The sequence below is a fragment of the Nothobranchius furzeri genome, chromosome 17 (genome assembly GCF_043380555.1).
Source record: "Nothobranchius furzeri strain GRZ-AD chromosome 17, NfurGRZ-RIMD1, whole genome shotgun sequence".
In the NCBI taxonomy this organism is placed as follows: domain Eukaryota; kingdom Metazoa; phylum Chordata; class Actinopteri; order Cyprinodontiformes; family Nothobranchiidae; genus Nothobranchius; species Nothobranchius furzeri.
This window is the reverse complement of record NC_091757.1, coordinates 23,943,696-23,968,391: the sequence shown is the minus strand read 5'-3', so window position 1 is coordinate 23,968,391 and position 24,696 is coordinate 23,943,696. Positions and strand designations below refer to the sequence as shown.

General features: G+C 44.2%; 1 protein-coding gene across 5 annotated transcripts in view; it reads right to left on the bottom strand.

Moving 5' to 3' along the window:
• The window catches only part of pdzd2 (PDZ domain containing 2), a 369,757-nt gene that overhangs the window by 327,475 nt on the left and 17,586 nt on the right, over positions 1–24,696 (bottom strand). For 4 of the 5 annotated variants that reach the window (XM_070546319.1, XM_070546322.1, XM_070546324.1 and 1 more), the window contains exon 2: positions 2,247–2,422. The exons of the other annotated variant lie outside the window; for it this stretch is intronic. The gene's annotated coding sequence lies outside the window, so the exon portion shown is untranslated. The remainder of the gene's footprint in view (positions 1–2,246; positions 2,423–24,696) is intronic. 5 annotated transcript variants of the gene reach the window in all.

The following is a 24,696-nucleotide window of genomic DNA, read 5'->3' as shown; positions in this document are numbered from 1 at the left end:
AAAACAGCTGTTATTTGAAACAGTAGACTAGATCTCAGGCCTTAAGCAATGTAGTCCACGCTGAGAGGAACAGACTCGACATTCATTCTTAAAAGTCAGAAAACTAGAAAGAGACAATAGATCAACGGTTAATAGTTGTCAGTCGGCCTGTAGCAGTCTGGAGTAGAGTCCCCGGCCCAGCCCTGTGGACAGCTGCAGCTGTGGCTGAGCTCAGGAACTATGAGAAACATCACTCTGATCAGGTCTCACACACACACGCACGCATGCACACACACACGCACGCACACACGCACGCACACACACACACGCACGCACGCACGCACGCACACACACACACCTTAGGGTTATGCTAAACCCAACATGCTTACTCCATACAAAGAGGATGCTGTTGGGATTTGAACCAGCAACATTTGTGCTGTGAGGAGCAGGAGTTGAGCTCATGTTGGTGACAGGAACAGTGAATCAGCTGAAGCAGGAGACCTAAAACCCCACATCTATGGTGGCTGCAGACACAAACACACACTACCAACACACACGTCTACTGGCTACACACAGCTCAGGCTTTAAATGAACGCTCTGGTTTGTGGCGCCACATTTCTATTTCTATGAACCCACTCTGAAGGCCAAGCCCTGCCCTGCTCTGACCAGAACCCACCAGAACAACAAAGTAGTAGCAACAGGAAGGGATGGGTGACTCTTTCAAAATAAATTACCAGTGGAAAAGAGGCCGAGATGTGAGAAGTCCTCAGGAATACACCGTTCAGCTGTCCCAAGGCTGCAGCCTTTTCCATCGCCCAAACTGGCATGGAATGGGAAGCATGGGGTCACTAACTCTTCTGTTCCGATTTTAAAACTGGGCCAGACAACCTACCCGGACCACGCCAATCACAGGACTTTTTAGCTCCCTTCTGTTGTAGGTCCGGAAATTTCTGGAGAGGTGCAGTTGGGGTGGAGCAACAACACGGTCCACCGATTGGTTGACAGAACTACGTCACTACTTGCAACAAGCAAACCAACTGAGTTCTGTTGTTTGTATTTCGTTAGCTGTACATGAATGTGAACAAATGCCAGCCAGTTTTGATCACCTTCAGAGATCCACACATTTCTCATCGTCATTGTGAGAGTCCACAGGAGGAGCTGGATGGATCTGTAGGTTTTTCTCATGAATGACAGCCAAAGGGTCAGAGCGGACGTCGGTACAGTGTCGGGCCAAGGTGAAGGAATTAAAGCCCAATATAGGCAATAGTTCAGGACGGATACAGCCGGAGCGGATGATTTTTTCAGATGGTAGAAATACACGTAGTTTCTACGACGTGCTTGTAGGGGATCAACGTGAACAGAAGTTAACTTTTTATTTGCTGCCACAAACTGCGTCAAAAGCTGAACGACTCCCGGTTCGGCCAAACCGGTTAGCAAGTATTTTGAGACCATCCTATATTTTAATTCAAGGTCAAAGCCTCTCTGAACGCTTGTGAGTGATTACAGACACAACAGCTGCTTTAACCTCTTAAACCCTGGGCCATTTTTCAGAGATTTCCTTGAAAAAGACGTACCCAGAGTGAATCGAGTATATCTCATAAACTACAAGGTTTATTTGAGCTGTTTTGGTATCAAAATAAAGGTAAGACTCTAAAGTTTACTCTAAATTTCTAAAAAGCATCACTTGTGTCACTGATGGAGAGTAACATGATCTGGAACACAGCAGAAATGAGAAAAAAATTCTGTTCCGCCTAAAACAATCCACTTTATGATGTTAAAATTCCTTCTAAAATACCTAGTTGCAGCCTAAAACATCTAGAAATCCACAGAATAGGGTCTGAACATTTGCTGACCCAAAAATCATGAAAACAAATGAAGTATAGAAAAGTTAGAGAGGTTTTAGTTGATAGAAATCCAGGCGGACCTCTCTTGGACCATTTTGGGCACCTTTTGTCACAGTTTGTGCCGTTAGGACATTCTCAGGTTTTTACTTTAGGCTCTTTTTCCCTCATTCTTAACTCATATTAGAACGTCTTTCCATCTAAAAAAATGATGTTTTTGAGTGTTTGGGGGAAAAATCCACCCAACATATTTTATCCTTTCAAAATAAGGGAAAATCATACAAAGGAATTAATTTGGCTCCTAATGGAGCAAATTTATTAACAACAAAATATAAAATAGATTTTCACAACAAGGAAACCGAGAAAACTGAACAATTATCATACATGAAAAATCAGGTTGGCCATGAAAATGTAAAAACCACTCACTGTCAGAGCTGCACAAACACATGTGAGGTTACTACTTAGTAAAGATGAGCTTGAGGCTTTTCCTTTCCTTGGGTTTGGAGAAGAAGAAGATGAGCTTGGCCATGCCTGTGGCCGAGCGAAGGATACCTGTCCAGGTGACGGTGGTTGGTACTCCTCTTCCATTTCATCACTATTCACTGTAAAGTCACATGAAAAAAACATGTTGTAAAAAGAACAACACAGAGAAAAGGACCTATGTGAACAGAGAAAATAAGCTAAAATGCTGAGGTAGACAGGATTATATAGAGCAGTGGTTCCCAAACTTATTTAGCCGCGCACCCCCCAGCCCCCACATCAGGGCATGGTGTCAAGCTAAACAGTCACTCGACAGACTGGGTTAAAAAATATGATCGACCTTTTTCCCCATCACTTTCATTTTTTAAATAGTAATTAATAAACATTCGATACCATTACAATTTCCTTTGATTTAATTTTAAATAAATATTTAGAGTGCCCAGGTAGCACATCAACAATGCAATGTAACGATTTTCTTAAAGTAGGAACGTTTAACCTGTGCGGCCAGAGCGCTCTCCTTCCTTCTGCTCTGTGTAAACCTGAGCTGATCACCTACTTGTGCGTAATCAAATGTCTATAGGGGACAAGATGGAAAAGCCATGATGTTCACTTTTGCCTCAGACCGACTTATTGCTGTTTTATGGTGAGGCTGAATCTGCGATCCGCTGTCACGCGGACTGGAATAACAAATGCTGCAGTAACAGGACTTGTGGTCAGGTTCATGAGGAGTCACTGGCTGGAGCGGACCGACTTTAATACGTCATCCCAAAATAGAAGCTAATATCTTCATTTGACCTGGAATGAAAATTATTATAAAACCTCTTAAAAGTTTTTATCACGGAGGAGGCAGCGCTCATTTCTGTCTTCAGCCTGACGGCGCGCCGGACTTAAAGCAGCGTGTGCGCTTATTGAATCTGTGTGTGTGTGTGTGTGTGTGAATCTGTGTGTGTGTGTGTGTGTGTGTGTGTGTGTGTGTGTGTGTGTGTGTGTGTGTGTGTGTGTGTGTATGTGTGTGTGCAGCACAGCTCCATGAGCCGCTCCAGTCACCGCGTCTCGTTATCGGCGCTATTTAAACCAATGTTGTAAAACTACTTCTGCCCAGCCCAGATGTGCTCACATGTGCACCCGTGAGCCGTGGTTCCGCTGGAACGCGTCTGACCTCTGACAGACGCACTCTGAACTTCAGATCTTCAGCGCGCTGTCAATAGCCTGACACGTTTAGAATGCTGTCCCACACTCAGTGTGCCGATAAAAGAATATAATAATGCTAAAATGCTCAGATGGGAATCATTTCTTGATTTATTTAGTTACATCCACAATGTTCTGTGTGTGAGGTTTACAATGTCAGAACACCTGCATGAGACAGGTGTTAATTACAATCTGCCAGAATGACTCGCCACCTTCAGATTCCTCCAACACCGTTAAAAATGATCAAATACGGAACATATCAGCGTGCGCAGGCCTGAGCGCTAAAGCTCGGTGCATTATTATTATGAAGCTAGGGCACATGTGTAGGACACACACACACACACACACACTATACTTGTTTTCAATTACATTTATTGTGCCCACTTACTTTTTCTTAGGCCCACCCACAAATGAGTTTCTGGCTACGCTAATGGTGACATATGACAGACTTCTCTGAGCTCCGCAGCCATTACACTTTTCACCTCGAGCACCCCCTAGCGGCAGCTCTTGCACCCCCACGGGTGCGCGCACCACACTTACGGAATACCTGATATAGACAAATAATATACACTCAAAAAAAAAAAGAAGAAACGCGGGGGCGCTGTTGTGTTGGCGATGGAGTGAGACATGTTTGTTTAAGCTCCCGTCGAACTTCTTTCTTTATTTCGTCGTTGTTGTCTTCCTCCGCTTATCCGGGTCGCGGGGGCAGCATCCCAACTAGGGAGCTCCAGGCCGTCCTCTCCCCGGCCAACTCCACCAGCTCCTATGGCAGGACCCCAAGGTGTTCCCGGACCAGATTGGAGATGTAACCTCTCCAACGTGTCCTGGGTTGACCCGGGGGCCTTCTGCCGGCAGGACATGCCCGAAACATCTCCCCAGGGAGGCGTCCAGGAGGCATCCTGACCAGATGCCCAACCACATCAACTGACTCCTTTCGATCCGGGGGAGCAGCGGTTCTACTCCGAGTCCCTCCCGAATGTCCGAGCTCCTCACCCTATCTCTAAGGCAGAGCCCGGCCACCCTACGGAGGAAACTCATTTCGGCCGCTTGTATCCGCGATCTCGTTCTTTCGGTCATTATCCAAAGCTCATGACCATAGGTGAGGATTGGGACGTAGATTGACCGGTAAATCGAGAGCCTGGCTTTCTGGCTCAGCTCCCTCTTCCCCACGACAGATCGGCTCAGCGTCCGTATCACTGCAGATGCCGAACCGATCCGCCTGTTGATCTCCCGATCCCTCCTACCCTCACTCGTGAACAAGACCCTGAGATACTTAAACTCCTCCACTTGAGGTAGGACCTCTCCCCCGACCCGGAGTTGGCAAGCCACCCTTTTCCGGTCGAGAACCATGGTCTCAGATTTCGAGGTGCTGATCCTCATCCCAGCCGCTTCACACTTGGCCGTGAACCTACCCAGCAAGAGCTGAAGGTCAGAGCTGGATGAAGCTAGGAGGACCACATCATCCGCAAAAAGCAGAGACGAGATTCTCCTGCCACCAAACTCGACACACTCCACACCACGGCTGCGCCTAGAAATTCTGTCCATAAAAGTGATGAACAGAACCGGTGACAAAGGGCAGCCCTGGCGGAGTCCAACCCTCACTGGGAACAGGTCCGACTTACTACCGGCTATGCGAACCAAACTCACGCTCCTCTGGTAAAGGGACTGAATGGCCCTTAACAGAAAGCCACCCACCCCTTACTCCTGGAGCCATAGTCATTTCAGATCATGGTCCGCTAACCATGAAAATCCGTATTCCTAATACACGAAATAGCTACCGCCCTTGGAGACTCAATCCTCCTCTCTTATCAGAAGAGTCTTTTACTAATTTAATTTCATCTGAAATACAATGTTTTCTTGACACTAATCAAACTCCAGGAATATCATATTCAACTCTACGGGACTCTTTAAAAGCCTATCTGCATGGACAAATCATCTCTTACTGTGCATTTAAGAAGAAAACAAACACTGTGCACCTTAAAGAACTAACGGATCAAATACTGGAACTAGATATGTTACATAGCCATCAACCATCTCCTGACATAGTGAAAAAGCATTTGTCTTTGTCGACCAAATTTGATATCCTATCAACGCAGCAGGCAGAATATCTCCTATCTAAATCTAGACACGGATGCTATGAACATGGGGAAAAAATTGGACGGATTCTCGCATATCAGCTACGACAAAGAACCACCAATCAGACTATATCCTCGATCAATGATGAGCAAGGTTCAGTGTGTACAGATAGCCTCATAATTAACTCCTGTTTTCAAAACTTTTATCAAGCATTGTACACAACAAAATGTCCAACTGCTCCCTCCGGGTTGGAAAATTTTTTAAGATCCCTACATGTCCCATCTGTAGGCCCAAATGTAGCTGATTCATTGGAGAAAGACTTCTCAGCCCTGGAAATAATATCTGCAATTGGATCTATGCAAAGTGGCAGGTCCCCAGGGCCGGACGGATATGCGACAGATTTTTCTAAAAAATTCTCCATCCAACTTGCCCCTCTGCTACTGTCAGTTTTTGAATAATCATTTTCACTTAAGACCTTACCTCTGACCATGCGCCAAGCGGTAATCTCTGTAATTCTCTAAAAAGGAAAAAACCCTCTGGAATGCAATTCATTTCGCCCAATTTCGCTTCTTAACAGAGACGCAAAAATCCTTGCCAAGGTTTTGGCACGTCAACTAGAAGATGCTCTTCTCTCCATTATATCGCCTGACCAAACAGGCTTTATGAAGAATCGTTACTCTTTTTTCAACATCAGATGCCTTTTTAACATCCTCTATAGCCCCCCTCCACCAGATGTGCCAGAGGTCATCCTCTCACTTGATGCTGAAAAGGCGTTCGACCGGGTGGAGAGGGGCTACCTTTTCAGCACTCTAGAGAGGTTTGGATTTGGATATAAATTCATATCATAGATCAGACTTTTATATACTTCTCCGATGGCTGCTGTGCATACTAATAATGATTTGTCCCCTTTCTTTGAACTTAAGTGTGGTACAAGACAAGGATGCCCCATGTCACCGCTCCTTTTTGCTGTTGCATTGGAACCACTATCTTTAGCTCTGAGACAAAATACAGATATGAGAGGAATTCACCAAGTGGGGGAAGACCACAAAGTCTCACTTTATGCAGATGACATGTTACTGTAATGAGTTAATTTACATGTTATTTAATAAGCCATAAGACATAAGATTCCATAGTAAATATGAAATCAACCTTATGGATCTGTGGGTACTGTTTAACCAGAAGATTGGAACTTTTTATTGCAGGGATTAGGTAACAACCTTGTATTAATTCGGAGACAACAGAAGAGAGAGTCAGGTTATAAAAGTTTAAAGATTTATTACTAAACAAATTAAAACCAGACTAACTAACACTAAATGTATGGTGTAACTAAGGTGAAATGAGGCGGAGAATGGTGTAGTGTGGAATGTTGCTCGGAACCAGCAAATCCGAAGAAACGATTAGTTCTGGTGGGAGGTGAAAGTGATGTCTTCATGCTAAGCTTTGGTTAGGAGATTCATAAACACATTCGACGCCATTCTGTCGGTCTACGCACCCTTAGCGGAAGTCTCCGTCTAGATCAGGAGGTGTAGAGGTCCAGCTTAATCTTGTGGAGCCGAAGCCTGTAGAAACAGCCGCGGCAGCCGACCACCAGTCTTGAGATACTTCCGGGTCACGACAGTTTATCGGCATCTAACAAGACCCAAAAAGGGGTGGTGTTGGTTCAGCTTTTATTCTGAAAAGAACTGTTGCAGCAGGCGGAATGGCAACAGGTTTATCCAGCTTGTCGTTAGTTCTTTCGGCTGAAGAGGAAAGTTACGGATTGGCCACTCCGTAAACTTCTCTAGAACGCTTTGAACCGGCATTAAAGATGACGTGGGCATAGTTTTATACTTCGGATGTTTTGGTTTATGGTCGAAAGAAAAGATGACAGATTTACCAAACACCACCAAAACCACGCCTCCATCAGATCCGGTAGATTCTGATTGGATCAGTGAAAGCAATGTGTCATGTCTTAACGCTAAGTGAGATCAGTCCTAGTGGAAAATTTAAAGTCATATTACTTATTATATTCTATAGGATTATAATAAATTCATTAATATTTTGATTTCACAGATTGGTCACATCTTATTATTGACTAACACTTTGTTTGATTAGCTTATTAAAAATAGAGTTCTTTGATTTATTAAAAGGAGAGAGTACATTCTTCATTCTTCTCTTGAGCTGGATAGACACAGTTTGTAACAAATGCATGAGACCTTGAGGCCATATCTCATGCAGGCTAGTTCTGTGTCCGAGGAGAGGGGGAAATGACTTTTGGTGTCATTTCATTCCATTACATTACTGTAGTGTTAAAGAGTTAATATTTAATTAATGACCATAGACATTAAAGATCCATATCGAGTATGGATCCCATCTAATGGACACTGGGTTATTTAAATCAGAAGAGTGGTTCTTTTTATTACAGGGAAATTAAATAAACACTTTGCATGAACTAAGAGACAAGAGAAGAGAGAGAGACTTTCAAATGTTTAAGAAAATGTATTACTAAAATTAATTTTAAACAATGTAACAAGACTAACTCTAATGATGGATGTTTGTGGGATGAAATGTGAGGTGGAGTGCGTGTTGGTGCGATGTCAGTTCAGAACCTCCGTTCTGGAGAAGCGAGTCTGAGTGGGAGATGATGTTTTGCTCCTAACTGATCACCGTTTGAAATGTGGTCATAAAACATGAGACGCCATTTATGTCGCATCTACATACCCTTCAGCGAGACTCCCGTACAGATCAGGATGCCAGGTTCACGACCTTCCACTGGTACTGGAGCCGATGAAACAACGTTGACAGCACGACAAACCAGTCTTTGGATAGTCTCCAGGTAAAAAGCGACAGGTGTTTCACAGCATCAAAGTGGACCCTTCTTGGGTCAGCGGGTTCAGCTTTTATTCTGAAGGAACCGTTGTTTGTTGATAACAATGACAGGGTTTCCCAGCTTGGCAGTTCTTAGCTTAAAAAGGGAAGTATAGATGGCCTTTCCATACTTCACTTAGCATGCGATGAACTTCAGGGGATCTTGAGACCTTGTTGAATACTGAACTTAAAATGGCGTTGGACTGTTTTATTAATCTTGATGTTTCTGATTCTGGACAAATCACAGCTGACAGATTAAATAAACACCACAGAGACTCTGCCACGCTTCAGACGTGAAGGTTCTGATTGGATCGGTGACAACAGTGTGTCATGTGATTATTTACCTTTGTGTATCAGCGTGTCTAGTGGCTAGAACAAGTCATTTACTTATTAAAAACATATTAATCATAATATTGTGATTTCACAGATCGGTCACATGATTATTATTGACTAACAGTTGTTTTGATTAGCTTTTATTGAAAATAGAGTTCTTTGGCTTTTAATAAAAGAAAAGAAAGCTGTCTTCTCTTCTGTCTTCATTGCTGGAATGTAAACAGTTTAGAAGTGAATGCACGACCTTGAGGCTGTTTCATGCACTCTGGCACTGTGTCAAAGATTAAATAACCTTGGTCAAAATAGCTCCTTCATCATGTTACATTACTATACATATCACATCCCATTTTAAGTCTTCCTAAGCTAATGGCCTTACTACAAGAATTTGTCAAACTATCCGGCTACAAAGTCAACGTTCAAAAAAGTGAGCTGATGCCTGTTAGCACTAGTAATGATGATACTTACTTAAATTCACTCCCCTTTAAAATCAGCCCCAAAAATTCAAATATCTTGGAATATGGGTCACAGATAAACATAAAGATCTTTATGCTGCTAACTACCAGCCCCTGTTATCAAACTTAAATCAGGATATCGAACGATGAGATCCCCTAGCTCTATCTCTGGGGGGAAGAACTAATATGGTAAAAATGAATATACTGCCCAAGTTTTTATATATGTTTCAGTGCCTTCCCATCTTTTTAACTAAGTCTTTCTTTACAATATTAAATAATAAGATATAGAATTACATTTGGAACAAAAAACCTCCCCGGATAAAAACAAGTGTACTTCAGAGACCTCGCTCAATGGGAGGAATGGCACTCCCTAACTTTCTGTATTACTACTGGGCGGTTAACATTCGAGTACTGCTATATTGGATGGATAACAATAATGATAACACTGACACTGAATGGCTAAATCTGGAGAGGGCATTTGTAAACTCCACTTCTTTAAAAGCCTTACTGTGTTCTACGTTGCCATTTCCGTGGCCCATTTCTAATTTTACCTCTAACCCTGTGGTTTTACATTCAATCAAAATCTGGAACCAATTTAGAAGATCATTTGCACTTACAGATCTTTCCCAGGCTGCCCCAGTTGCACTGAATCATTTGTTTGTCCCATCAATAACAGATGGGGTTTTCGATATGTGGTCCAGTATGGTATCACTGTCAGATCTATATATTGGCGGCAGCTTTGCCTCCTTTGACCAGTTGGTACAAAAATGTCATATTTCCAAATCACAATCGATACCAGCAACTTCGGAATTTTGTATTCTCGAACTTTATATGTTCTCCCTTACGTCCTCCGACATGCCTGTTGGATTCCATTTTTGACTGCAAACTAGTCAGAAAGCGAACTATTAGCAAGATATACGAAATACTATATTCTCATAACTTAAAATCTTTGGATCTTCTCAAAGATAAATGGGAGACAGATTTAAATGAGCAACTCACAGATGACATTTGGCACAAAATAATACAGGGAATTTTTTCATCTTCCATTTGTTTAGACATGCTGTCTTTCAATTTAACATTGTACACCGTTTGCACTGGTCTAAAGTTAAACTCTCTAAGATCAGTGCTAAGGTAGAACCCACGTGTGACAGATGCGGGCAAGATCCAGCCACTCTCCAACATTTGTTCTAAACTTGTTCAAAACTTGGCGCTCTCTGGCAGTCCATTTTTGAGAAGTTTTCTAAGATCTTTGCAAAAAGTCTTGCACCATGCCCGTTCATTGTACTTTTTGGAGTAACTCAGACTCACACCTAGAGGTGTTGGAAAGAACAATGGTAGCTTTCTGCTCTCTCCTAGCTAGGAGACTGATATTATTGAAATGGAAAGACCCAGCACCTCCAACATATAGTCATTGGGTTAGGGAAATGATGTATCATATGAAGTTGGAAAAGATCAGATACACAAGTAGGGGGTCTGCTAGGACATTTTATAACATTTGGCAGCCTTTCCTTATGTTCATAGAAGATATGGAGGCAGACAATATAGCAATGTGAACCCCTGATGCTGTCCTCATTCATCTTTACTATTGTATTTTATTTATTTGTTTGGGGTGTTTATTTATTTATTTATTTTTATCTGGCTATATGAGTTCTGTATATCAAACTAGATGTTTGGTACTGTGATCACACTTGTCTGGAATTTGTGGGGGGTGGATGGGTTTTAGTTCTGTTGGACGTGTGTTATACTGTAAAATATAACTTGTAAAACTAAATAAAAATACCTTGATCAAAAAAATATATATAAACGCAACACCTTTGTTTCTGCTCCAATTTTTCTTGAGATGGACTTAAAGATCTAAAATTCATTCCAGATACACAATATCACCATTTCTCTCAAACATTGTTCACAAATCAGTCTAAATGTGTGATAGTGAGCACTTCTGCTTTGCTGAGATAATCCATCCCACCTCACAGGTGTGCCACATCAAGATGCTGATCTGACATCATGAGTAGTGCAAAGGTGTACCTTATACTGCCCACAACAAAAGGCCACCCTGGAATGTGCAGTTTTTTTAATTTATTGGGGGTCTGGGGACTCAGAACCGGTCAGTTTCTGGTTGTCCACCTGTCTGCAGAGATCTGTCATCACTGTAGCAGAGGCCCATGGCACCTTGTGTTCAACACAAGCAGTACTGGAAAAATACTAAACCAGGTATGTTTATTAAAGTAATTTTATAATTATTTTCTTTTTAAAGTTTCCACCAGAGAAGGGAAAGAAAGTGTTTTGCTGTTATTTATCAGACAGGGACCCATGATGAAAGCTACAGTTGCAGACCGCTATGAGGGAATAACACTAACAAGAGCAGGTGATAACAAGACCCTCATCCGCTCACAGACAGAAGTGATCGACAGGCTAGTTGAGAAAATGAATCACAGGTTCCAGGATGCCAGTGTAGGGATTCTGCATGCCACCAAGCCAGTCAGCTTCACCAAGTGGCCACAGTCAGGAGATGAAGAAGCAGGTTGGTTTATCAGAGCTGTCCAGTCAGGTTGTGAATGAAAACGGCATGCTTCATTATTTTAATGCCTTCTTTTTACACCACTGTTCTAGATTTTGGTGATGCAGAACTGGAAACACTTGTGGACCACTTCAGGCCTGTCCTGGAGACCGCTGGTGTCCACGCTGAAAGCATTCCTGACCAGTGGACTGCCCTCAAGTCGCTCATGTATCAAGAGCCTGGGTCGCTGCATCATGGATCGCAGTAAACAGACGCTTTCAGCATTCCTGCCCTGATGTGCTGGCATTGATCGACCTGGTGCTGTCCCTCCCTCCCTCAACTGCTGAGTGTGAAAGAGGCTTTAGCACCGTGAAGCAAGTTAAAAATGACTGGAGGTCCAATATGAGCCCTGACACGTTCAGATCTTCTCATGGTGCAGCTGTGTTCTCCAGAGATCAAGGACTACGACCCAAATGAGGCTTTGGCACAAAGACGGTGTCAGAAGCAGGAGGCCAGACTTCATGGACAGAGAAAACAAGGAGTCTGACTAGATTTCAATGAAAGAGTTCATAAAAACATCTCTAAAAATAAATAAATAAATAGTAAAAATGACAGAAGAGTTGTTTTTCTTATTAATTGATGTTTTAATTATTTTGTTACTCTGTTTGGAATCAACATAATATAGAATTACATGCTTTAGGTGGATCTAAATCATTTAGAGTTGTGGCCGGTAGATTTTCATCACCTACCAGCCAACTTGGCCGGTGAGTAAAACATTTAATTTCTGACCCTGCTCACATGGTGCTCACATGGTGCTCTCATGGTGCTCACATGGTGCTCACATGGTGCTCACATGGTGCTCACATGGTGCTCTCATGGTGCTCACATGGTGCTCACATGGTGCTCTCATAAGTATGGGCTTGGGCACGTTCAACACATATCATAAGGCTGTGGTTGGCACTTAATGCACTGTGATTTATTATCGTGTGATTGTTCAGTTAAACAATGTTGATTTTATATTTCATCATAAAGTTGACGCAGTGATAACTTGCTCCTGTTGTATTGTTGTTGTGTCCCATTGTTGTTGTTTGTCTTTTTTTTAAGTTTTTTCCTCTTTCTGCAGGTCTAGAAGCAGACTCTTGTTCATTATTGTTTATTTTTGTGGACCCCCCCCCCCCCCCCCCCCCAGCTTTTGTCTCTTCCTTTCTCTTTCACCTCTGTCTCCGTGTCTGGTCGGAACAATAACAATAAAGTTTTAAGTATCAGGCGTGACATTAAAAGCAGACGCTTTGATGCTCCACCTGAGAGTAAATCTGTAAGGCTTGTCACCAGCATTCAGACATCAATTCTGCTTGCTTCACAGCCAGACAGGACACGAGGAAAATAAATAAATAAATACTTAATGAGCTAAGTTGTGTCCAAGATAAACATAAATTGCAGCAGCCCAGAGACTGCCCCGGTAACCCCTGTACGCCTCCATCACCTAATTTTTTGTGGAAAGGACATGATTGCGCCACATTACTGCCACGATCTGACCACTTATAAATGACCGTAGACTCGCTGATGCCGGCATTGTTTTGTAAAAATGGTTATAGAATGAACCTACCTGCAGGTGGGTTGTGCTAGAGGTGGGAAAAATGATCGATTCTGAGATGCATCGCGATTCAGCCGTGCATGATTCCGCATCGATGCAGCAACGTGACAGAATGAGATTTTCTCCCTATGTCTATGTCGGGGGTCGGCATAGACATAGGGAGACGCACTGCGTTTCCCTAGCGCCAGTTTAAACCAGAAAAGGCGGACAGGGATACAGGGCCAACATTACCAGTAATCAAAGATGTACCCGTTACATGTAAATCGGATGTCTGGGCTAATTTGGGTTTTGGGATCCTGGATGTGAAAGAATCTCTTAACACAGTATTTGTTTACTATTTTTAAGTTCAGTAATATTCTATCTTAAAGCTGCTCTACCGAAAACATTATTTCTTATATTATTTAAGTAATTATAGGCAGCACACTTTAAACATTATTGCTCACTATAGTGAATAGATGAACGTTCTGTTTTTCAGGGATTTCAAAATCAAAAAGAAATTAAACTATTCTACTGCTTTTATTAAGTCATGAACAATTTTGTGTGAAGGATCGTGATGCATTTCAGACTCAAATCCAATCGTTAGGCAGATCATCGGAATCGGATCGAATCGTGAGGCAGGTAGAGACTAGTTGTGGCACGTCTCGGTTGCTAGGTGAAGACGCTTTATAGTTTCATATTTTCATTAAAACAGGACATGCTCTAACGCATCACACAATTAATGCACCACTGAGAAATGTGACGACGTATGTGTAATAACGTAGTGTGTTGGATGAATGCAACATATTTCCATTCAGGTTCTCAGTTTATTCTGAGCTGTGTGTGTGTGTGTGTGTGTGTGTGTGTGTGCGTGTGTGTGTGTGTGTGTTAAATGGAACTCCAGCCATGAGGACGTGTGTGCCCTAATAAGCCACATTTTTTTCTGTTAAACCAAACTATGTTGTTAGAAACAAACTAAATATAGCTGTTTATTTACAAATCTATAATATTTAGTACATTTTTTGACATACGTAGGACGCCATGTTTTCCGCACGCAATTCACTCTGGGGGTGATGTATACTGGTTGTGCTTGGAAGAACAGCTGTTGACGCTAGTGTTTGTTTACGTGCTCACCGTATTAATAATGAAGTAAAATGCAGTGTTGTGCTGCTTTTGGATGTCATTTCCAGTCAGAGGGCAACAAGGGGAGTGGTGTGAGTTTACAGCTTTCCCACTGGCAAAGAAGAGGAGAAAGCAGTGGGAAGATGCCTGTAGACGGACACAACTTCCCAAAGATCCGCGGCTGTGTTCCCAACATTTTTCTCCGGAAGCGTTTGAGGCTTATAGTCGACCACGACTACTTAAAGAGCTCACCAGAGCGGCTGGGTATGAGAGAAGGCAGAAACTAAATGCTTTACGACCATTTTCCCACACACGGAGCCTAAACGCCCTCGGAGAGACGCTGGACGCTCTCCTGAGCCGACAACCCGCTCCTGCCGCTGCCGCTTCTGTCACGCCAACCATCGGACACGCCACTCGTCACGGATGAAGCTGAACGTTCACCTCTCCCGTCAGTAAAACAAGCAGCAAGTGTAGCAACACAGTGTTGTCTACATATATAATATCTGTAAAAATGATTTAAGTGGTTTCACTGAATATCCTGATCATCTATGAAGCACACGACAGCTCTGGATGCTAAAATTCTCCAAAATCATTCATAACTGAATACGTTTGATCACACGATAGCTTACCGTTAACTTCTGCTGACAAAAGTATGAGCTCTTGACAACAAACACTCCCTCTCTGTTACCACGGAGACGCATTTGCTGCACACGCATCACTGGTTTTGTCCTGCTCTCGTTTCATCCCGCCCTTCTTGCTCTTCATGTTGATGCTCGTTTTGTGAAGCATGGTCAGTGATGTCATCATTAATGTTTCACTCTGGTTCAAAGTGAAAAGGCTGAACAGATGACACGTTGATGCCGCTGAACAGTCCCTACAGGGTCGCAAAGCCGGCCGGTGCAACCGAGGTGCAGCCATGTGACGTCACTACCCAGAGTGCACTGCAACGCTAACAACAATGGCGACCTACAAGTTAAACTATTTTTTAAAAATTTTATAAAAATGAAGACATCAAGAAGGTTTTTTACACCATTTTAATATAACTGATACTAACATTTATCTCTAAAGAACCATAAGGTTTTGTAAGCTGTTACTTTGGTTGATCAGCACCGGTACACCACAGGGGTGTGTCCTTTCTCCACTGCTCTTTTCATTGTACACCAATGACTGCACCTCTAATGACTCAGCTGTAAAAATCCTGAAATTTGCAGATGACACCACTGTCATTGGGCTCATCCAGGATGGTGATGAGTCTGCTTATCAGCGAGAAGTTGAGAGGCTGGTGGTCTGGTGTAGTCAGCACAATCTTGAGCTTAACACCCTTAAGACTGTGGAGATGGTCGTGGACTTTAGGAAGCTTCCCACAGTGCTGCCCCCCCTCACAATATCCAACAGCCCAGTGTCAATGGTGGACTCATTCAAGTTCTTGGGAACTATCATTTCCAGGGATCTGAAGTGGGAAATAAACATCAACTCCATCGTCAAAAAGGCTCAGCAGAGGATGTATTTCTTACGGCAACTAAGGAAGTACGGCCTACCACAAGAGCTGCTGATCATCTTCTACACTGCTGCAGTCGAATCCATACTTTGCTCATCCATCACTGTCTGGTTTGGGTCAGCCACACAAATGGACAAATGCAGACTACAGCGTATTATTAAAACAGCAGGAAAAATCATTGGTGCCCAACTGCCCTCTGTCCAGGAACTGTACATCAGCAGGACCAGGAGAAAGGCAGGGAATATTGTCCAAGATGCCACACATCCTGCATCTACTCTCTTCCATCTCCTCCCATCTGGCAGACGCGATAGATCGCTGTACACAAAAACCACCAGACACAAGAACAGTTTCTTTCCTTCAGCCACTTCTCTCCTGAATCTGTAGATTCTGTTACCATCATTTTACTATAGTTTTTAATACTTAATCAGTATGCTTATGGATATGTGTGTGTGTGTGTGTGTGTGTGTGTGTGTGTGTGTGTGTGTGTGTGTGTGTGTGTGTGTGTGTGTGTGTGTGTGTGTGTGTGTGTGTGTGTGTGTGTAAATGTACATGTGTGTCGGTATACATGTTCTTATGTGTTTTTTATGTATTTTTATTCTCATTTATTGTGGTTGTATGTTTTTAGAGAGCGAACATCTACGGAAGCTAAATTCCTTGTAAATGTAATTTTACTTGGCCAATAAATCTGAATCTGATCTGACTTAAAGGCCCCGTGTGTGAAATCCATTGAAATCATGATAAAAAATTGTGACTCTTCAGCGCCACGCAGTTCAGAGAAAGTATTGCAGCTACGGTGGCCCACTCATGAGTTTGACAGTATAATTAATTTCCAACCTGTGTAGCCTAACCCACACAAAGCTTAAAACAAGCTACTCGACCTCTTTAAAAAAGTATTCATAATTAGGACTGTTTTATCAACCCACCAGCTCTGAAGGAAGCAAGCTGGTTCTGTTAGATCTTGAAGCGGTCATGATTCACACACGGAGGAGGGGTGACGTCAGCCGGGAGGTCAGGTGTTGTGAGAAATTGTGTTCCCCTGGAATATTCTGTCCCCCCGTGTCGGGAGATCCCACTTCTGGCTATTTTCACAACATTTGTGATCAACTTTTACAGTAAAATGATGTAATGTAAGGTTGTGATTTTTTATCTATATTTCCTCCTAAAAACAATAAGAAAGATACAGTAAAAGCTTTCTTGTTCACTCTTTTGCAGCAAGCTTATTTATCATTTTTGAAAGTTATGTAAAAAGATGTAATCTCACTCAGTTTAACATCTTTTATTTGGGCTAGTTTAGTCCTCATAATTAGTTCTGTGGATTTGGAAATATTTGCTCTTGACTGCCTGAGAGAAACAGAATATTTCAGGGGAACATAATTTCCCACAACACCAGTTTCACATGGACCACAGAGCCTCGATGTAAACAAACTGGCTGCAGCTACCAGCTTATACGGATATGGAGCGATCACTGGCTGCTCGTTAGCCACGGCTGGTGAAGGAGGGTTGGTGAGCCGGGGACACGCTGGACATCAAGGAAACAATGCTGACTTATCCACCAGCTAATCGTGGCTCACAGCTGGCGTGGTGGAGATGGACGTCACAAGCTACTAGTCAGCCATGGCTAGAGCCGGGGAGACGCTGTGTGTAAACGTCCACGGATTACCAGCAAAAGGAGACCCAAGTCTAAAGGTAACGTCTGAGAAGAAGCCCTCTGAGTCGGAGCGTCTCAGTAACGCGTGGAGAACTACATCGCTGCTAGTAAAGTGTTGTGGAGATAAAGTAGACAACGCTGATTTAGCCACTGGCTAGCGGACGAGCGCTGGAGCGTGTTGGGAGACGGCAGGCTGCGGGAAGAGAGGAGACTTGAGTAGAAGCACTTGGGAACGGACACGCTGGGACCGGATCGGGAGTTCTGGCACTAGGAAAAGACGGATGAACAACTTGAGGTGAGTTTGGGGGTTAGCGACAGTAATCGGAGGCTGGTGAACAGCTGATAGTGGGCGGGGTCTGAACATATGTGGCTTCCTTGTGTCGGACATGATAAACTGACAAAATTTATGTGTCTTTTGATTTAATTGTTTATTATTCAATCTAACAAGTAGAGCAATGAAGTAGCTATTCTTTTCTTTTTCTTAGTTGAATTAGCAGACTCCAGGCTTCCAGGGCGCACTGCTGCCCTCTGCTGGTTCTTTCAGGTTACAGTTGTAGTCCAAACTTCAAACGTGGAGCTCGTATGTCCCTAAACAGCTACTGTACTTTAAGATGGTGGATGGCCATGGAGCCTCGACCACAGTTTATGTCTTTACAAATGTATAATTTCAAGTTAAGAGGAATATTTAGAATTGATGTTGGTGACAAATATTAGTGAAAAAGGACACGTTTGTGAACTGGTAAAAATATTACACACCGGGACTTTAAATTCACCATGTCACAAGCTGAGCTCCCAGTTTTCCCATCACTAAAACATGCCGAGTTTGCTGCACGGATTCTTCTTTTCCTGTCACAAATGACTTAAGTCTTCATTATTATTATTATTATTAGTAGTAGTGTTATTTTGTGTGAGACTGGGAGTAACCCCATTGCTGAGTGTAACAACAAGGATTAGTTTGCCCTTTGTTTCCGTAAGGCAGACTGACCTACATGCTACCTCACCACCCCCACCCTGCTCTGGGTGCCATATGGCCAAAGATTAGAAAAAGCCCTGTTTCAGGTCATCATCCCACGTTTCATGAAACAGAGTAAAGAAAGCAGTCAGAGCAATAAGCTCCACTGTAACATGGGAATTTAGCTGCTATGTTTACAAATGTAATGCATTACAACGCGATTAGCTTAGCCAAAGCTTTAAATATTTAGTGGTCCACCTGCTTGATTTAAAGCAATTTATCAAATTTGCCTAAATGATTCATTTCATGAAATAAAATGTTCGAGTTAAATAAAATGATCTAAAATATGTTCTCATTTGGTAAAAAAAATTGTGCATTAATAAAAAGTATTTTTGCACGTCTGAGAATCTGAAAAGGCTTTGCTGAGCTGATCCAGCAGCTCGGAAGATCCTAGTAGCTACATAAACTCAAGTGAGGTGAATTTTCATTGCCTCATAAACGATTAAAAACAACGCATTAGACAAGTGCTTCTAATCCTGCAGGACCCCCTACCAAGACAACGGCTGTTCCTGCAGAGAAGAACCACAGCAGAACTGCTCCAAATGGCTACAAATTCACATTTTTATCAGTGAGTGCAGGTGCTGGTCATAAAATTAGGATATCATAACAAAGTTGATTCATTTAAGTAATTTCATTCAATAAGTGAAACTTACACACAGCATATATTTCAAACGTTTGCTTTGGATGATTATAACTGACAACTGATGAAAACCTCAGATTCAGTATCTCGAGAATATTAGAATATCAATTAAGACCAATGCAAAAAAGAAGAAGAAGGAATTTTAGAAATGTTGGCCAACTGAAAAGTATGATTTGAAAAATATGAGCAAGTACAGCACTCAATATTTAGTTGGGGCTCCTTTGGCCTGGAACACTGCAGCAATGGCAGGAAGTCCATCAGTCTGTGGCACTGTTCAACGACAGCCCCTGTTGCTCTGATAGTGGCCTTCAGCTCTTCTGAATTGTTGGATCTGGCATATCGCGTCTTCCTCTTACCAATGGCCCATAGATCTTCTATGGGGTTAAGGTCAGGCCAGTTTGCTGGCCAATCAAAAGCAGGCATACCATGGTCCTTAAACCAGGCACTGGTAGCTCTGGCACTGTGTGAAGTGCTCTACATCCACATCCTGGTAGATGGCTGTGTTGACCTTGGACCTCAGAAAACACAATGGACCAACACCAGCAGATGACATCGCACCCCAACCCAGCACTGACTGTGGAAACTTTACGCTGGAGCTCAAGCACCGAGGATTCTGTGCCTCTCCTCTTCCTCCAGACTTTGGGACCTTGATTTTCAAAGGAAAAGCAAATCAATCAGAGATCCTAACTGACCACTCAGCAGCAGTCCTTTTGGTCTTTAGCCCAGGCGAGATGCTTCAGATGTCTCTTGTTCAAGAGTGGCTAGACACAATGAAGACAGCTAAAACTCAGGTCTTGCATACTTCTTAAGACCCTTGCAAGACCCTTAACCCACCTTGCCTGCTGGTGGTGGTCGGAGGGACCGGTGGCGCCAGTGCTCGGCAGCCTCGCCTCTGTCAGAGCGCCCCAGGACAGCTGTGGCTACATCGTAGCTCATCACCATCAGTGTGTGAATGTGTGTGTGAATGGATGAATGATACACTGTCGTGTAAAGCGCTCTGAAGTCCTTACTCTGAGAGGCGCTCTACAAGTGCGGCTCATTTATCATTGATCATATATGTAACATGTGGTTGATAAATGATCAATTAGGCCAACTGCAATTGTGCATTAATTTTGTCAAGCTGCGTCAGCTCTGGACGAGAGCCTGCTGCAGCAGCGCAGAGCATGAGGATTGAGGAGTACTGAAGACGGGGTAACGCCACTTATACGGTCCTGATGTTAAACTGAGAAACCTCCTCAGTGTCTTATCTGCGTTAACGCCACGATAAACACACACAAACTTTCAGCCCTCTCCCGACTCCGCGGTCTAGTGTCAATACATTTCCATCTGCAGCCGTGTCTCTCATTAAAGCTGGAGTGTTCTGCAGTTTCTCTCTCCCTGTCTATCTCTCTTTCTGCCCCGTCTGTCTGACGGCGGCCGCTGTGCACCGCAGGTCTGACCCCCGACCCGCTGATCAAAGCGTCGCTTAAACCAGCAGAGAAAAACAATGAACCTCCAACCTGATTTAACATTGTCGATAAAAACGCAGCTAATCGTGTTTGACCTGCAGTTCTCCACTAGTGAAGCAACACTTCACTTCTATGAGAAACTGAAAAACATGGAAAGTAATTAATGAATCAAGAAAGTAGGAAGAAATGTTATTTCTGTTTTTACATGTTTCACGTCAGTTTAAATGAATTATAAATGTGTGTTTTCATCACATTTAGCTTGTATTTTATTTAAATATCTTCATCTTTACTCGGTGATGAGGAGTTTTGTGTTGCTTTGTTGGAGAATGAATCATAACATAAAAATTACCTGAAAGGTTTTGTATTTTTTAAAATGGGTGTTGAAGATTAAATGTTCAATAGTTTTTAGAAATATTTGTTCTGCTGCTTCATCTGCTGTGTGAGAATGTACAAAACAGTCAAATGATGACAGATTTTAGGCCATATGGTCCATTCCTTCCCAACTGAAAAATAAACCAGCTTTTATCAAGCCTGCATGTTTTCCATGTCTCTGCTTCAGCCCACCTGATTTACATATCTGCATGGCCTTCTCAGGATGACAGCAAGTGCTGCAGAAACCTGTTAATCACTTGCTCATCTAGGTCAGGAGTGTGGCAGCAGGGAAACACCTAAAACCTGTGGGACAGGGGGGCTGAGGACCAGGTGTAAGAAACATTACATGAAGAAAAAAGCGGAGCAGGGCTGCAGCTGCTACTGAGAGAGGGCCTGAAGCCTTGACCACATGCAGAATGGATACGGTCCAGTTTCACATGGATCACAAATCACTGAGTCCAACCGGAGCATTTTGACCAGCTGTGGTGCAGATGCAGAGCTCCAGAAAGAAAGCATTAAAATAAGTAGAAAACACATCCAAATCGTCCTTTAAGTTTCACTTTCATTTTTTTTTTTTTTGCAAGTACACCGATTAAAAAATTGCTTATTTTGTGAAAATACATAAAAGTAGCAGTGTGGCTCTCATTTTAAGTTGTTAACTCCCTCAATATACAGCTGTGAGCCATGTTCAGGCAGGCGGAGCCTTCAGCCGGCAGGGTAACTTTTCTCTGCATAACACCTGTAGCTCCAGCACCGAGGGCAGGGTCCAGCCAGCCGTGGGGAGGACCAGTGCTGCAGGAGAACTGGAAACACTGATGTTTTGCAGTCTGTTGGAAGTTTCTCTTTCTTTATTAGCATAACTTTCTCTGTCGGCTGGCTCCGCCTTTTTGTCTGACTTCACTGTGAACTGTGACTGTCAGTACGCCCCAGGGCAGCTGTGGCTACATCGTAGCTCATCAGTGTATAAATGTGTGTGTGAATGGATGAATGATACACTGTAGTGTAAAGCGCTTTGGAGTCCTTACTCTGAGAGGTGCTATACAAGTGCGGGTCATTTATCATAATCATTTAGAGGTGAACCAGGAATTAATGAAGACCGGTTGATTTGCTTTGTTGATGCGCGAAGGGAAAAGCAGACAGCGAAAGTAGCTTGTTTGAAGGCAGCGAATCACGGAGCTGTCCTTTCCAGCATGTTGAAAGACCAGTTTGCACACGTGTCTGTAGCTCTGCCTTTTCTGTCCGGTTTAAAATACCACCCAACTGCAGATGTTTTAGCTCTCCTGGGGAGACAAGTTAGCTCTGTGTTAGCAGGCTTGCTAACAGCGGCACTTGGTGTCCGAGTCCTTGCCTGCTGTAAATTGTGAGGTTACTGTGTTGTTTTCAAACAAGAAACAAATATTATTGATGAAAAGCGTCTGAACATATTTCTAAGCAATGTAATGATCCCTGCGCCTTCGGGTCGGGGGACGGGTCCTGACTGTTGTTTGTGCTTATGGGCCAAATATCAGTTCAGAGTATCCACCCTTTTTGGAGTCCCTGGGACGAGTGCTAGATAGTGCTCCATCAAGGGACTCCATTGTCCTGCTGGGGGACTTCAATGCTCACGTGGACAATGACAGCATGACCTGGAGGGGTGTGATTGGGAGGAACGGCCTGCCTGATCTGAACTCGAGTGGTGCTTCGTTATTGGACTTCTGTGCAAGCCGCAGTTTGGCCATAACGAACACCATGTTCGAACATAAGGATGCCCATCGGTACACTTGGTACCAGGGCAGCCTAGGTCGCAGGTCGATGATAGACTTTGTAGTCGTATCATCTGACCTGCGGCCGTATGTTTTGGACACTCGAGTGAAGAGAGGAGCAGAGCTGTCAACTGATCACCACTTGGTGGTGAGTTGGATCAGATGGCAGGGGAAGATGCCGCGTAGACCTGGCAGACCCAAACGCATAGTGAGGGTCTGCTGGGAACGCCTGGCAGAAGAACCTGTTAAGACAGTCTTCAACTCCCACCTCCGGCAGAGCTTTGACCGCGTCCCGAGAGCAGTGGGGGACATTGACTCCGAGTGGGCCTTGTTCCACTCTGCGATTGTTGATGCGGCTGTTGATAGCTGTGGTCGCAAGGTGGCTGGTGCCAGTCGTGGTGGCAACCCCCGTACCCGCTGGTGGACACCAGAGGTTCAGGGAGCTGTCAGGCTGAAAAAGGAGGCCTACAGGGCGTGGCTGGTCTGTGGGTCCCCGGAGGCAGTAGACGGGTACCGGATAGCCAAGCGGGGTGCAGCAGTGGCAGTTGCCGAGGCAAAATATCGGGCGTGGGAGGAGTTTGGTGAGACCATGGAGAAAGACTATCGATCGGCTCTAAAGAGGTTCTGGCAAACTGTCCCGCGCCTCAGGAGAGGAAGGCAGCAACTCGCTCACACTGTTTACAGTGGGGATGGGGAGCTGCTGACATCAACTGGGGCTATAGTTGGACGGTGGAAGGAATACTTTGAGGAGCTCCTCAATCCCACCTATGCACATTCCGAGGAGGAACCAGAGCCGGGAGACCTGGGGATGGACTGTCCAATCTCGGGGGCAGAAGTTGCTGAGGTAGTCACACAACTACACAGCGGCGGAGCAAAGGGGGCGGATGAGGTTCGTGCTGGGTATCTCAAGGCTATGGATGTAGTAGGGCTGTAGTGGCTGACACGTCTCTGCAACATTGCGTGGTCATCGGAGGCAGTTCCTGTGGAGTGGCAGACCGGGGTGGTGGTACCCATCTTTAAGAAGGGTGACCTGAGGGTGTGTTCCAACTATAGGGGGATCACACTCCTCAGCCTCCCTGGAAAGGTGAACTCCAAGGTACTGGAGAGGAGGGTCCGATCGATAGTTGAATCTCAGATTGAGGAGGAGCAATGTGGTTTTCGTCCTGGCCGTTGAACTGTGGACCAGCTCTATACCCTTGCAAGGGTGATGGAGGGGGCATGGGAGTTTGCCCAACCAATCCACATGTGCTTTTTGGATTTGGAGAAGGCTTACTGTATGACCGTGTCCCCAGGGGCACCCTGTGGGGGACGCTCTAGGAGTATGGGGTGGGTGGCTTTCTGTTAAGGGCCATTCAGTCCCTTTACCAGAGGAGCGTGAGTTTGGTCCGCATAGTCGGTAGTAAGTCGGACCTGTTCCCAGTGAGGGTTGGACTCCGCCAGGGCTGCCCATTGTCACCAGTTCTGTTCATCACTTTTATGGACAGAGTTTCTAGGCGCAGCCATGGTGTGGAGTGTGTCGAGTTTGGTGGCAGGAGAATCTCGTCTCTGCTTTTTGCGAATGTTGTGGTCCTCCTAGCTTCATCCGGCTCTGACCTTCAACTCTTGCTGGGTAGGTTTGCGGCCGAGTGTGAAGCGGCTGGGATGAGGATCAGCACCTCCAGACCATGGTTCTCGACCGGAAAAGGGTGGCTTGCCAACTCCGGGTCGGGGGAGAGGTCCTACCTCAATTGGAGGAGTTTAAGTATCTCGGGGTCTTGTTCACGAGTGAGGGTAGGAGAGATCGGGAGATCAACAGGCGGACTGGTCCAGCATCTGCAGCGATGCGGACGCTGAGCCGATCTGTCGTGGGGAAGAGGGAGCTGAACCAGAAATCCAGGCTCTAGATTTACCGGTCGATCTACGTCCCAATCCTCACCTACGGTCAAGAGCTTTGGGTAATGACCGAAAGAAC